The 15,081-nt window shown below is 44.3% G+C and overlaps 1 protein-coding gene across 1 annotated transcript in view; it reads right to left on the bottom strand.

Annotated features, from left to right (window-relative positions):
- NOSIP (nitric oxide synthase interacting protein) overlaps positions 1-10,131 on the bottom strand; it is a 106,428-nt gene extending 96,297 nt beyond the window's left edge. Inside the window, exon 1 of the mRNA XM_069200977.1 lies at positions 10,113-10,131. The gene's annotated coding sequence lies outside the window, so the exon portion shown is untranslated. The remainder of the gene's footprint in view (positions 1-10,112) is intronic.
- Positions 10,132-15,081: the final 4,950 nt, after the last annotated feature.

Raw genomic sequence — 15,081 nt, 5'->3', positions numbered from 1 at the left:
GTTGCCTAATAATTATGCACAGTAATAGTCACCTGCACACACAGATATCCCCCTAACATAGCTAAAACTAAAAACAAACTAAAAACTACTTCCAAAAATATTCAGCTTTGATATTAATGAGTTTTTTGGGTTCATTGAGAACATGGTTGTTGTTCAATAATAAAATTAATCCTCAAAAATACAACTTGCCTAATAATTCTGCACTCCCTGTAGAGGACTGGACATCTGACATGGACTGGTGTCAAAGGGCAGAATAAGTGGTTTACCAGAGTAGGGGTTGCCCCAAGAAATAGGACAACATTTGGGGCAACTGGCAAGCCTACCCGGATGAATGAATGGGAGACAGGAGGGGCAAGGGAGGTGTGGGAAAGTTGTGCAACATCTTGTGACTCCATTTATTATTGTCAGCAGTTCTTGTATCATGTCCATGCTCTGTGCTCTCTGAATATAATTCCTGTGTCTGAGTTCATGTTTGTTTTTTGCATAAGTATGATGTGCAGGTATTACGGCCACTGCAGTTTCTGTACACTGAGCATGAGTTTTATGCAATAAAAAGATTTACAAAACAAACAAAAAGGCCTTGGGCGGGAACATCACAAGAATAGCAAAGAAAGCTATCAAATCAAAAGCACACACCTGAGCTAGACAGGGCTGACAGAAAGTACATTCTAAGTATTTGTGTATAGATTGGAAACAATAGGTCTTGCCAACAGAAAGCAAAAGCTGTCTCTAGCCAAACTTCAAATGGTTTCTCTCTCGTATTCCTCCAAACATCTCAATTCTGTGCTCAAGCCAGACACAGTCAGAAATTGATGATGCCTTGTTTGTGGCCACATTTAGTGTAAAATACTAAATGATGCCAAAATACATAGGGTGTCTGAGATGCCCTTCTAAAACTTTTGTAGGATTAGCATTGGAGGTAAATTGTATTTGTCAGGAGCATTTCAATTCAACTAAACTCCTAAAATATGTTTATTTGTATGTGTGGTATAGACATTTACAACCCAACCTAAGTGATACCATAATCAACTAAATTATCCTTACCCACTAACATATGAAGCACCATATTTGGGTGTAAAGTGACTCCAGCCAATATTTTCACAGAATGTTTTAACTAGGTCAGAAATGCCTCTATTTGCAAAGATTGGCTGTTATCTTATTTAAAAGAATAATGTATTTAGATATTATCGGACATCTTTTTGTCTTGAATTTCAGTGACATCCAGATGGGGGGGCAAGAGCAGTACCCCGAAGAATTGAAATGTGGGGTGTATAGACAAGTTCATAACATTGAGTTGGTGCTAAATTATGCATGTGTGGAATGGAGATAGGGGGTCTGAATGCATTGTAGATGGAACAACAGTGCATCCTGTGATGTGTGAGCACAATTCTGGTAGAATGTGAGATTCATGGTTCAGCTGTGACAAAATAAGTTCAAACCTGTTAGTTGAATTGTATGCTTTCTAGGGCTCCAAATCAAGCGACTTCTGCAGTGTTTTGGCATGTCTTAAGATTGGGCTCAGCAAGTGGACGCCACAAGGAGGTACAGTCAACAAGATTTAGTTGAAGGACTCGGACTTCTTTGCTGTGGTTTGCCATCTGCCACCAACCATCCCTTTCAACTTTCTCATTCCACCAAACCATCACACATTCTAATTCCATTCATGCACACACCGTTGCAAATTCCACTAATCACAAACACATACCATGCACCAGAGGATAAAATCTTTAGATCTTCCTGGGACATTATGTTCTCTTGTTGAATGCCTCACAGAGTTGGGTGCTCCCACTGGTCCCTGTGCTGTTGGTTCATACATTGCTACATCCTCATGCATTCTCACATTTCAGAATTATTTTTCATCCTCATCCATCTCAGACCAACTTACTACTGTTTCACACCTACTTCTACAAAACTGATCAAGGCATACCAACACTCCTTTCATATCCCAAATCCTCCCATCCTCAACTTCCACAGCAGACACTCTCACTACCTTCTGAGGATCTAACCAGCATGTCAACCCATTTCCCTCATAGCATCTGTTTTTAAATTCTAACCATCTAGCCCATATCAGTCTTCTGCCACCTCCCACAAACAGATCCTAAACTTGTATTCAAATAGTGTGCCATCCTCTCCTGGCACTTGCTGACTTTCTTGCTCAAATCCACATCCTTTCCTACATTCACTTTAGTTGTATGTCTATGACTTAACCTCCAAGATAACAATTTATTAGTGAATTTCGAACAGAGAGTTACTTCTAATAGCATTTCTTGTAAGTCTGTGTAACAGTAATGTAGCCTACAAAGATTTTCACCAACACAGACCTGACATCAACATTAGCTGTAATGATTCCTTAATCACTCAATGGAACCATTTAGTTTAGGAGTGGATGTCACCCTTGAATGTTTGACTTGTTAGAAAATCCTGCATCTTGTTTGATGCAAACATACACTCCCTTATCCAAAATGAACTTTCAGAATACCTTCCCAGCATGATATGTGCTCTAGGAAACCTACCATAACTACACTAGTTAACTAACACCTTACCCTACCTCTAGGCCAAAGTAAACAACTATGGGAAAAGCCTGCTTCTTAGATAGGACCGTAAACTGATTGATAATATCTATGGTCAGCTTCTACTATGGTCCATGCAGAGGCTCCAATAGCCTCCATGGCACATTCCAAGTCTTGTCAGACTTATTGCTCCTAGGTACATTGTACATCCATCTCTGGACACCAAATATACTTCTTCCTTTTAGTCCCAGATATGCCAGCATACCTCTTATAGCATAATCTGATAATTATTGGATGCAACCTGACAGAAGATACAATCTTATCTACCTTCATTATATCATCATCTCCCATCATCAACTCCCCTATCACCTTGCCATATGCCTGACAAACACCATGCAGGTACCCTACCTCTGGCCACCTTTTTCCCTAACAAATTTTCACATCATTCATTCAAATCTTCATCCCTCTTTACCTGCTTTAACCATGTTTCTTCCTATACACCTTGGTCATCAAATCCGAATTTAAGTTAGAAGCTACCCTTGGTGACAAGAATCACCATCCCCCACCCCACACCCCTCTGGAAATAAAATAAAATTCTCACCAGCAATTCATGGTCTGTGGAAGGAAATACCTGGTCCCCCTAAGATGCATTCTAAAATAATGCACAGAACAATAATTTTCATTCAATGACAGAATAATTCATAATTCTTCACTTCCCGTTGCATTGCATGTAATGTATGATCCACAAACCACACTTCTGAATCTTTTGGATAAACACACGCCAAGGACCATAACCAGGAGCATCCACAGCCACAATATGTTCCACAACTGGCACAAATGTTTCAAACATAATGCCCTCACAATCTCATTCTCAATTTTCACAAATCACTTATCCTGCTCAGAACCAACAAGAATGTCACATTTGTTTACATTAATGTATGCACAGGTTTAACTCTGTCAATCCAAGAAACAACAACTGTTCTTTACACATATGTTTGGGTACTTTGATGATTGCCACAACATGGTATTCCTTGGGCTGGATCGCATACTAGGATATTTCATGATCCAGGTACTCCAACTACTTTTGGCCAAATCTGCATTTGCTCTTCCTGGCAGTCACACCTGTTGCCTGTAATGCCTTAAATACATCCTTCAAAGTCCTATCATGCTTGCTTGTGTCTCTATAAAACACCAAAATGTCACCTTGGAATACTTTAGCTCTCCATATTGCATCCAGGGGTCCTGACAGAAATATTCCAGACAAATACTGTACTCGATAGACCAAAGACATTGCCTCAAATTGGAAAGACCCTTTTGGTGTGATAAAAACTATTAAGTGTCTAGAATCATCTTCCACCTCAGTTTGGTGATAAGCGCTTTGGAGATCGACTGTACAGAATGCACTGGCTCCAGAAAATAATGTCAAAAATTCCTGTGGATTCAGTAAACTGAAACTGACCACTCAGATCACTTCATTTAGATATCTCAGATCGATGCAAAGTCTCAAATCACTCATGTTCTTTAATTAAATTATTAGAGGGCCTTACCAACATGAACTTTCTATGGGTTCAATAACATTCCTGAAGCACAAATCACCCAGAATTCCCATCAATTTAGACATAATGGAAAATTGAATATTTCTCACTTGTTGCCTCACAGGACATGACACTTCTTTAGGAATTAATATATGTTTAAACCCCATGAATTTACCTAAGTTAGTCCGGAACACTTCACAAAATTGATTCTCAGTGTTCCTACAACCCCTGTCGGCTGACATCTGCTCGCCTTCCCTTGCAGCAGTATCACTACTCACAGCATACAAGGGAGAGTATGTCATACTATCTAGTCTCATGACTGTTTCTTCCTGATGTAGCCATCCTAAAATGCATTCACCTGTGACACCCAGTTAGCTCTTACCTTTAAAACACTGTTAACACTAAACAAACCATAACTCCACTTTATGACTGTAACTTCCTGGTTTAATGTCTGTGGGTAGCTACTTAGTCCCAGGCTACAATTGGTCGAACACCGATTTTCTCATAACAGTGCATTAGGCACATGTATCAACTATTACATTCACCTTGTATCTCATCCATTGTAGCATTACATCTAAGAAGACTTTTTCCTTGTAGCAGTACTAATAACCCCAACATAAGATCACACCATCATTCTCCTTTTCTCCTGGCTCCACGTTTGTCACACAATTTTCTCTCTAACCCTACTCTACTAAAATGCCCCTTTCTCTTGCAAAGGAGGCTGAACATTCAACAAGTTGAGATGTTATGAATAAAACTTAAAAAAACAAAAAAATTATAGTCACTGCCAACTATGCTGAGAGCAACCCATTCTTTGTCCTCCATTTCTTTTTCAGCAAAACAGACTAAAAAATAACACAATAAACTAAAATAAATCACTGCTGTCTGCATGATAAACAGGTGAACAATGAGATGGTCCACATTCTTTCCACTTAAAATCCAGTGTGCCAAAGAGATATAAATCAGTGATGATCATGCATGCATAAAGTGGTCTTGTATTAAATGAATTGTAACTCACTGTGTTTCTTATAGCTGCACATAAAACACTCCAGGCTGATCTTTTCTCCTCTCTAACCTGTTCTGTTAGATTGATCATGTACTGCACACACCATTGCACCAGTGGGAATGTTTAAGATACTGACACTCCTGTCAGAAAAGCGGAGACTTCATAACCACCAATGGCCAGATGTACTAAGCACTGATTAGAAAATACTGATCACAATGTGCATCCAGTTTTTTTGTGACAAGTGTGGTATTTTGCAAACCAACTTGCACTGGTTAGATATTATGGTGGCGGTAAGACAACATTTGGAGAATGTCAAATAACTGGTGCTCCTACTCCTATAAGGGGCTTTCTCTTCCTTTCTTGGCTATCATTCTTTCATTCTTTTTCTTCCCCCACTCTCACTTTTTTTAAAACTGGATTTATGTTACCACCCAAGCCTTTGTGCAACCTCTGCACATATCTTTCCAAAACCACAATTCTGCTAGCAACACAAATAGCTTCCCGCAAAGTATTTTCTGAACCTGTCCAAGAGTATTCTGCATCTTCATTGGCCATTTCCTTCATCAAAATCTGATCCCGCATAACCTGATCATACACTATGGGAGTCATTATGACCCTGGCGGACAGCGTTAATATGGAGGAAAGTACTGCCAACAGGCTGGTGGCACTTTTCTCCATGTTAAGACATTTTCGGTTTGGCTCAAGCAAAACTGCCAATGTACCACACCGTCCGCCACAGCGGTAACGACCGCCGGGCTGGAAACTTCAGTCGAACTGAAGTCTCCAGCCCGGCGGCCGTCACTAGCCCACCTGCAGGATTATGACCCCGCCTACCGCCATGGTTTTCGTGGCAACTGTACCGCCACAAAAACCATGGCGGTAGGCACTATCAGTGACAGGGAATCCTTTCCCTGTCACTGATAGGGGTCTTCCCGCCCTCCCCCCTCCTCTGGTTCCCCCACCCTGCCTCCCTCTCCAGACCTCCCCTTCATTCATGCACCTCCATTCACACACGCACACACATTCAACCACAAACATCCACAAACACTTACAAAAATATAAGTACACACGCATTCACACTACACATCATACACACACTCACACATCCATACATTCACACACATACTACACGCAACACACATCCACATTCACGCACTCACAGACATACACACACACACAACACCCCCCTCCCCTGTCGGAGCACCTGACTTACCTTTTGTGAGGGGGTCCTCCGGCAGGAGACGGGACGGGACACTGCTGCCAGCAGAACACCGCCAGGCCGTATCGTGTCATGATATGGTCTGCAGCAGTCTACTGGCGTGGCGCTGCTGCTGGCAGCAGCGCCACCTTACCGCCATCCGCCGGCATGGCCACAGCTGGATTTCCGCCATCCTTCTGGCGGAAATCCGGCTGTGGTCATAATACAGCTGACGGCTGGTAGCCGCAGCGACGGTCTTTTGGCGGCCGTCGCCACGGCGGTAGGCGGTATATACTGCCAATGTTATAATGAGGGCCTACGTGTTCTAAGTCACATGTCCTTGTCGTAGCTTTTAATTCAGCAACATAGTGATTACACTTCTCTCCTTCCTTCGAGCCCAAATAGTAAAATGTGTAGTGTTCATAGACAGTGTTTCCTGCTTGTCATATCTTTAATGCAACTGCGTTGTGGCAACCTGAAAAAATAAAATGCCCCCATATTCTTAACAGTGATTATATTTTTTATTTCTTTTAACACCACTACCCGCAAACAATGCTTCAGCAAATCTAATTTGTCTATGAGGATTGCAACCATCTTCCTCCAGTTCATCCACATATGCTTAGATGAGGTCCACCCTCAACAGAGGATCACCAGGTTCTGCCAAAAACAGCAATGGAGGTTGAGCATTGAACATATATTGAGATGTTATGAAAAACAAACTTTAAAAGATCAAATTATAGTCAATGTGGTCTATGCTGAGAGCAACCCGTTCTTTTTCCCCGTTACTTTTCCAATAAAATAGACTAAAAAACATATAACAATAAATTAAAACAAATCACTGTTATCTGCTTGTTAAACAGATGAACAATGAGATGGTACACATTCTTTCACCTTGAAATTCAATATTCCAAAGCACAGGCTCCCCAGCAATTCTGACACTGCTTTCATGCTAAAGCCAGCATGAAAGCAGCACCAGGATTGGTCTGAGTGCCTCAGATTGCCGCTCAGACAGAACCCTGGAGTCTGTGCAGTTTCTCCAGCGTGGCTGTGTACACAGCCGGGCTGGAGAAACCTAAGTGGGCATGCGTGTTTGTCTGGCCTGAGACAGCTGGCCAAACACACATGCGCACTTAGTGCACTTTCTCCTCATTCCCCCTCCCACTTCCCATGACCTAGGGTCACCACTCCCTGTACTGCTGGCTGAGCAAGCAGATGAAAAATAAAACAAAAGTCAACTATTGTTTTATTCTTCATCTCCTGGCTCTTGGCCAGGGGGGTGACGCTCCTCCGTCATTGCAGAGGAGCCATCCCTGACAGGGTCAGTTACTGAGTACCTGCACTTCTTTAATTTGAAAGGGAGAGTATCTGCTCTTCTGAGGCCTGGTGCAATACATTTAATGGGAGAGTACCTGCACTTCTAAGGGGCAAACAGGTACTCCAAAGAGAGAACCCCCGCTTCTACAACAGGACCACTAGTGCTTCTCCATGACACGACTGACTTTCTAGCTCTCACGAATCACATGCAACGTCTCAAAAACCAAAATAAAAAAAGAGTGACATTGGCATGCTGTATTTCCAGTACAATATTCTTATGCATGCTGCTGACAGAAATCACATCTGACATCGCTCAAAGAACCTTAAATGGAGATGTACTTTTTAACTTTAGGTGTCCTATAGTGCGCTGCAATGTATCACAGTGACCCAGAACCTTTAATGTAAGCATTCTGGTTGATCAATGAAGAGGTCTCCAGCTGACAACTGGAGACCTCTTCATTGCTCAATCAGACCCTTCTCAGATGGAGGTTGGCGTTGTCCAGATGTGAGCTGTTACTAGGCACAAGATGAGTCTAAGCCCCACTATCTCAAAGACCTAGGGCGCGAAGGGAAAAGTGAGCAAACGCAAAGGAGCACAGGTAGACTGGGGGAAGAGGGGTCGCTGGGAGCAAAGTGGGTGGACTCAACTGGAGAATTTGTACATGGGAAAAGCAGCAGAGAAATGGGCAGACATGGGGAAGGCTGGGCAGACTGAGGGGAAATGAGGCAGTCTGGGGGAAAACAGGCAAGCAGAAACTGAGTTAAATCAGAAGTGGGAGAAGGTACATACTTGGTGGAAGCAGCCAGATCTGGGGAAAGCAGGTACATTGAAGGCAAAGTAGGCATCCGGGTTAAAACAGGCAGGGTGAGGGTAACACAAGAAAATGTGGGGGAGAACGGGTAGACTTGGGTGAAAGGAGGCAGATTTAGGGGGATAACGGGCAGACTGAAAATTGAGAGGCTAAGGGGAAGTGGGCAGACTGAGGAGGAGAAGCAAACTTAGGAAAAGCAGGCACTCTGGGAGGAAAGCAGGCAGGATAAGGGAAAAACAGACAGACTCTAAGGAGGCTGGACAGACTGGGAGGAAGCAGGAAGGCCGCAGGCAAAGCAAGCAACCTCTGGGGGAAAACCTGAAGGGGCCTCTTAGAGCATACATCGGTCAATGAGCGCTGTGGGACCTGGTGAAATGTGGGTAGAATGACAGACTGGCAAGATGAGAGGGTTAGCAAAGGACTCTGGGCTTGTCTGAGAGACTATGAGGGCTAGGTGAGAGACACCAAGAGTATTAATGCAGACACAGGATCTGAGGAACAACTAGCGTGTTGTGGGACGGCAGTTATGGCTGAGGTTCGGCTTGAGGGACTTAGCTGACAGAAGTCATGCGGAGTGGAAATCCATCAGTGGTGCAATGAGGCAGTACCTTAACTCTACCGCAGCTGAGCACCGGCATAGGGAATTAAGCAGACGCTGAGAGGGAGACCAGTCCCTCTTGTGCCCACTTTTATGTCCGCCCCCCAAATTTTAATCTGCCAAAGACACTGTATGACAGGCATGAGGAACAGTAGGCCGACCCATACCACAACGGAGCTAACACTGCTTTGCATCAGCCCAAGGCTGGTTCAAGGCCTATTTACTGCATTGTCCACATTCCACCTTATTGGCATTTCTGAAGGTAAAATGCGTTTTTACAGCAGAGTTTACTGGCAAAATGTCTGTGCTGCATTCCAGGCCTCCCAGTCAACTCGAGAACAAACTCATGCCTCTAAGAGGCACATTCTCAGTGTACACAGCCGTGAGAGGTACATGAAGAGGTCCACGTCTGACCCTCCTTAGGGTTTGCACCAGGCTAACATCGAATGAGAGGAGGTATGTTTGTGAGGTGGAGGTTGGCCTAAGCGGAAGGTAGGAAGACCAGCAGGCGTGGGACCAGGATAAGGAGAGAAACCCAGTGAGCGGGCCAGGACGAGCAGGACCACCATGAATTTCAGGCAGACAGGTCAACCTTGGGGCTTTCAAAGACCAAGGCTAAGAGGTTTAGGAGGGACAGGGCCTATAGGAGCAGGAGGAGGAGAACCAAAGGTATGAGGAGCAGAAAAAGGAAGTTCACATGAAAGACCAGGACAACAAGTAACTGAAGAGGAGGACTAGATCACTACGAGTTCAGGGAAATCAGGACTACTAGGAAGACCTTGATGACCAAGACCTGAAAGAAAAGGAGGAAGTGGAGCAGGAGGAACACCACGACCTGGAACACCATAAGGAGGTGGATGAGCACCAAAAGGACCTGGAGGAGCTGGAAAACTAAATAAACTAGGAAGATAGAATAGGGGGGCCAGAACCTAAATGAACAGGAAGAGCTGGACTGAAAGGACCAGGTTTAGCAAAGGCAACAGAGGAGGAGAGCCAACACAAGGACACGTACACTGGGAAGCCCAGGACAAGGGAGACAAGCATGTTGGAGGACCAAGAGGAGGAGGAGCAGCAAAAGGAAGAGGCCCACCAGACAGACCAGAATAATAAAGACCAGATAGTGTTGTGCTGGCCCTCACCTGAATTTCCAGAGGTCTCTCAAGGGTGATGATAGTCCACCTACTCCACTCAAAACCGACTCTTAACTCAGGAGAATTACACCTGGAACCAGCAGATGTTCCTCAGGGGAAGGGAGACCTGAGAGGAGAAGGAGAGATAAATAAATAATGCGCAAATGGCATTCTGCTTTGGGCTTAGTTCACAAGACTCTTTTTTTGGGTGGGGCCATCTTGAACCTCAGGTGGTTCTTTTCTGAGAACAAATCTAATCTCTCTTGGATCATTGGGTGTGCAAAAAATAGTTGACACAGCGTTACAATCCTCAGTACATTCTAAGAAGTTAACCCCGCCCTGTTTCAGTATCTTTGCAAAGCACTGTCCAGATACTACTCCCCCCAGGTTCAGTTTGCAGACTCCTTGATCCTTCTCAAGAATCACTCAAGTCTTTCAAAAATGCTGTTAAGCAAGTCAGCCAAGGGTAATTGTACTTACTTTCCACAGCTTCTTCTTCCTAAGCTTTCACTAAACGACGGGCTTTCTTAAATAAATACATTCACAAAGGGTTGAATTAGATCTTTCCCTGTATTGTCCCAAATCAAGAGATTAATGCACTAGCCTGGTTTCTTTGCAGGATTCTACGGAGTCTTTCTACTGTCTTTTTCCTTTTCAGGTTCCTTCCTGAAGTAGCAGTGGTGAGGATCAGGAGTGTAGCAAGGTAAGGTTGCCACTTTTTTCTGGTTGTTCTGTACCTTTCCATGACAGCTCAGAAGGGTGGCCTCTCCCTTCACCAAGGACGAAGCCAAGCAGGATCTTATGGATTGGGCACGGTATTTATACTTGCGCCCCCAAGAGGGCTACCACATTACACGTGCAGCCGAAATCTTGTAAGTTCTTGCGGGAGTTAGAATTCTCACTGTAGCCTTGCGTGAGGAGGCAGAACATTAATGGAGGGATTAGGCCTTTCCATATTCATCTCAGAAGGTGGATGGGCACTGAATTTGTTGATGCATCAGGGATGAGGATTGTTAACAGAGGTACGTCGTGGCAGTCAGGCATTCGCCATCTTTTTGGGGGATGAGGATTTGTGAAAAGAGGTGTGAGGGGACAGAGGGGTGTGTCCGAAGGAGGCTCGGAGTACGATGAGCACCAGCTCTGTGCAAGGGCTGTGACAGGTAGACTGTGAAGAGGAGAACTGGACACTCAAGGAGGAGGACCTGACTAAGATCAGATGGACCAGCAGGCTCTGGAGGACTAGGCAGAGAGCAAGACAAATCAAGGCATACAGCATCAGAACTAATTGAAAATCTAGCAAGAGAACCAGCCGAAGTGAGATGGTTGCCAGGCGAAGAGGGACAAGGCGCATCAGGAAGACTAGGAACATCAGGACAAGGAGGACCAGGGTTCAGGGCCAAAAATATGTGCAGGAGGACCATGTGGAGGACAGGGACAACCTGGAGAAGAACCAAGAAGACTGCAAGGACAGGTACCCCCAGGAGGAGGAGATCACTATGGGCACCAAGACAAGGATCACGTGGAGGCCCAGGGCCACTAGGAAGTCCAGGCAAGCAAAGCAAGAACTAGCATGACCACAAGGGTGTCCAGCAGGAGAAGAGCGATATGGAGGTGGACCCCCGAGGAGGGCTAGGACTCTCCAAAAGCACCAGAAGTGATTCTCGGCCACAAGTACTTAGTAATTAGTCCTCTATTACAGAGGCGAAACATTTCCTAGTTTTACACCTTTTAGGCTAAATCCCATTTAAATATGCCACATATTTTCATCCCAATTAAAGAACTGTCATAAGAGCAGACAAACATAATTTGTGGGCCAGTAGTGACTGTTATGGGGTTACGGTTCTCTAAGAGGTATTTGAAAGTCTCAGAGTGTTAGTTGTTTCTTAGAATATTATGGACTGTGGTGACTTACAGAGTAGGGTGCTGGTATCGCTGCCAAATAGACCCATCATATATTTGAAGTCTATTCTTTTTAGTCAACTGCATAATACATCCTGGAACTCGTAGTTAGCTTGCTAAGGTCCAGAAGAGAGGCTATGATGCTTGGATGCTTCAGTTTCTTTTTCTTTTCTGGCTCTCTACTATAGCCCCGGGAGTTTTGCAGTGTTTTGATGTGGTTTATTAGGGAATCAACTCCTGCAGGTCTCTAAAATTCCCTTTGCCCTCTTATGTGATTTAGTATGAACAAACTATGACAGGAGCATATGCAACTTAATCCCCATGAATCCCCATTAAACATGAGTGTCCATAAATTAGGAGCATGTGGGTTTCCACCTAAGCACTAGGCCCCATCATGAAACAAACAATTGTGCCCTTCTCTCTAAACTCGCCAACCCAGTTCATCATGGTGGCAGAACATCCAGCCTCATAGCTGCATCTCAGGAAAATACACCTCCACAAATCTAGTTTCCCTGAATCAAGATGTGGAATTTCATTTACCACATACTTTCTTTGCACACCTACTTTTGTAGGTAGATTTGTGCGCACAAAATACTTTGAGTTTAGGCTCAGAGCCTTTGCGCTGCAGATCTGAACTTACTCGCAGAAATAGAACCAATGGAAAATATCTACCAAATTGTAAAGAATTGCACTGAAATATGGATAATTTTATTTTATGATCCTGCAGCCTTTATTCAGCTCCATTGTTTCAGGTTTTGTCTGCATATGTGTTCCAATTTATGATTACTATATTAATAATGAAAATAAAAGGTAACTATTCTTCTAGGTTATCCAGTCCAGAACTAATAATGAGGTTGTGCTATACCTCCATGTCACTTCAATCCCTGGCTGGCCTTGTGGGCAGGACATTCAGCTAGTGATATGGGTCACAGACAGGCGCACCACCTAATTCACACCAACCTCTAGGCCAAGGCTGTGCTCACAAAGACTGTGCCAGCACATTGTTTTTCTTGCTTCAGTAGGTTTAAGCTGCTTTTGCTTGCATTGTTCAGTTTTTAACACCATCTGCATTTGAAAGGCCACACCTGCCCTCTCATGCACTGGGCTACTGAACCCTTGATTTCCTACAAGACAAAAAGGCAGAAAGTCAGGAACAACATTTTATTTTGCATTTCACAGGTCTGACAATTGGTACTGTGACATATTGTCAGGACTACTGCAATTATGTGTTCCTGCAGCTGACGTTTTTTCCACATAATCATGTATATTCCTCATTTGCCACATAATTGATCATCTGCTACATAATTTGAAGATATTTTATTCTAGCTCAAATGGATCAAACGTTATTAAAGAGCACATGCAATTCTTAGCAGTTGCAGATCCTTTGCTACAATGCCAGAATCGACCTTTGGGGTTTTGTCTACATTTTCACGAAGTCACCTAGGGCCAGATGTATCAAACGAATTTGCATTCGCAAACGGTGCGAATCACAGAAATCGGCCGTTTGCGAATGCAAAAACGTGGTTTGCGATGCATGAAAGGCATTCGCAGGCCAAAAACAAGGAATCGCAAAATTTGCAATTTTTAGCGAAGCGACATGGTTTTGCGTGTCGCATTTTGCGTCTCGCAATTTGCGACATGAAGTACCGAATCGCTATTAGCATATCGCAAATTGCGAGTCCGAATAGCAACTCGCAAATACAGATTCGGTATTTCACGTCGCAAATTGCGAGATGCAAAATGCGACACGCAAAACCATGTCGCAATTCGATGCATCAAAAATTCGCAAATTGCGAATTTTCGCAGAATTGCCTTTTGCACATGCAATTTACCACAGATTGAAACCAGGTGCAACCTATATAAAGAGGCCCAGACAGCCTCAGACTCTTTTCCACAATGGCTGCACTCTACATCATGGCGAGGAGCATGAGGATCTTGGCAGGTTTGAGGAGAGGGAGGAGGAGACAGGAGCGCATTTTCAGAGTGCGCATTACCCTTTTTGACCAGACAGAAGAGGAAATATTTGAGAAGTACAGGTTGAGCTCAGCCATGATACTTTACCTGATAGCTGATCTACAACCCATACTGCAGCGCACAGCACACAGGACTAATAGCATATCCACCCATGTGCAGGTATTATGCTCCCTGCACCTACTTGCCTCAGGGAACTATCAAGGGGTCATAGCAGCAGCTGGAGGGGTATCACAAAGTGCCCTCTCTAGATTTTTCAATGCATTTCTAAACGCCATGCTGAGCAGGATACACCAGTACATCAGATTCCCCAGCACCCCACAGGAATTACAGCAGACAAAACTAGATTTCTACCAGATAGCACAGTCCCTCCACGTCCTAGGTGCCATAGATGGGACACATGTTGCAATCTGTCCACCATCGGCCACAGAGTATGTGTACCGCAACCGTAAATACCAACATTCAATGAACATACAGGTGATATGCAATGCCTTCTATATCATAACTGATCTCGAGGCTAGGTACCCAGGGAGCACACATGATTCATACATCTTTCGCCACAGCGGGATTCACACAAGACTGCTAGCTGGGGAATTTGGTGAAGGATATCTACTAGGTATTTTCCCTCTGTACATTGATGGCAGTTTGACGTCAGATGGCTCAGCTACTCATTATACCCTCTGTTCCTTCCAGGAGACAGTGCCTACGCAGTGCGCACCTACATGATGACGCCCTACCTAAATCCTGCAACACCAGCAGAGCGGAGATACAATTCAGCACACAAGGCAACCCGCAATGTTGTGGAGCGCACCTTTGGCCTGCTGAAGAGTCGCTTCAGATGCATCCACAAAAGTGGAGGGGCACAACAGTACAGCCCGGACACGACCTGTAGAATAGTGGCGACATGTGCGATCTTGCACAATATAGCTACCACCAGGGGCATACCTGTGGAAATATCAGAGCCAGACTCAGATGAGGATGATGATCCCATACCACCCCTACAGCCAGCAGACACGACCAGTGCAGCAGAGGGCAGGGAAAGGCGTGCTGACATCACGTACAACCATTTTAGATGTAAGTTATGACAACACAACCTCACTGACATGTA

Source organism: Pleurodeles waltl, chromosome 7 (assembly GCF_031143425.1).
Source record: "Pleurodeles waltl isolate 20211129_DDA chromosome 7, aPleWal1.hap1.20221129, whole genome shotgun sequence".
Taxonomy (NCBI): domain Eukaryota; kingdom Metazoa; phylum Chordata; class Amphibia; order Caudata; family Salamandridae; genus Pleurodeles; species Pleurodeles waltl.
Note: the sequence above shows the minus strand (reverse complement) of the source record. Positions and strands in the feature narration are given on the sequence as shown.